The sequence below is a fragment of the Muscardinus avellanarius genome (genome assembly GCF_963383645.1).
Source record: "Muscardinus avellanarius genome assembly, chromosome: X".
Taxonomy (NCBI): Eukaryota; Metazoa; Chordata; class Mammalia; order Rodentia; family Gliridae; genus Muscardinus; species Muscardinus avellanarius.
The window spans coordinates 85632624-85634070 of NC_137792.1; positions in this window are offsets into that span (position 1 = coordinate 85632624).

The window sequence follows — 1447 nt, forward strand, 5'->3', positions numbered from 1 at the left end:
TGTGTTTTCTGGGGATCTGGGAATTGGACCCAGTGACATTCTACCTCTGTACTACACCCCCAGCCCTAGTTTACTTTATTTTTTTAATTTGGAAACAGTGTCTCACTAAGTTTCTGAGGCCAGCCATGAGCCTGCTTGGTTCAATTCTTCTTGTCTCAGTCTCCCAAGTACTGGAATCACAGGTGTGCACCACCACACCCAACTATACTACTAAATATAATCATGATGATGGACGATTACCTGTGGAACCAGTTGATTACACTATCCTCCTTAAGTGTTCTTCCTTTGCTTGGCTTCTGGGGGATTTTCACCCTAACCCTGTTGTCCCCTTCTCTATCCACAACTATCTTTCAGAGTGTTTCAGGGTTCTGCTTCTCTGCCTGTATTCTCCGCAAAAGACAATGTTCCAAATCTACCTCCGGGCTATACTCCCAGACCCATTTTTTAATATTTTATTTGGAAACAGGGTCTCACTAAGTTGCTGAGAGCCTCACTAAGTAGCTGAGGCTGGCTTCGAACCTGTGCAATACTCCTCTCTCAGCCTCCCAAGCGCGGGGATTACAAGCGTGCACCACCATGCCTAGCTAAGTTCCATGGCTTTAAAGAGCATTTCTATGCCAATCATTTCTGGACCTGGATCTGCAACTTGAGCTTCTTCTTTGCATCTCAGACTCATATCCCCCATTGCCTATTTAGCATATCCACTCAATATGTTATAGACAATTGCCTGCGTTTGCATTCTGCCTCTCTGTGCTTTAATTTCTTTATCTTGAAAATGAGGATATTAATCCTAGAGGAGCCTTGTCATGTTAGTAAAAATAAAGCTTAGAACAATATTTGGCACATATTATTCACTCTATTTAACAAGTGTCACCTATTGCTTTTTTCATGAAAAATTTGAAATTATTTTGTCCACTTTTTTAACAGTCTTTCTCACTAGAGTTTAAACTTCTTGAGGAGACAATGTCTATTTAATTACTTACCATATAATACCTGCCCCATAATAGGTGCTTCCCATAATAGGTGCTCAATATTCGTTGAACTGAATGCATGCCTGCATGAAATAACATGTGATCCTATTCAAAGATTTTGTTGTGTGTGTGGTACTGGGGTTCCTGGAAGCCCTTCTACCTCCGGGCTACACTCCCAGACCAATTTTTTTTAAAACAGGGTCTCTTAATCGAGCGCAGCTGGCTTTGAACCTGTGCGATCCTCCTGTCTCCGCCTCCCAAGTGCGGGGATTACAAGCATGCGCCACCACGCCCGGCCTATTCAAAGATCTTGAAGCAAAATTCTTTGTCCCTACTTCTTTGAATCATGTTTTATGCAGGAAGTGGTGTGGAATGGAGGGTAGGGTGGGGTAATGACCTGAGGTAGGTGATTACTAGCTACATACATTTGTCGACCACAGAATTTTTTTCTTTTTCTTTTTTTGGTACTAGGATTG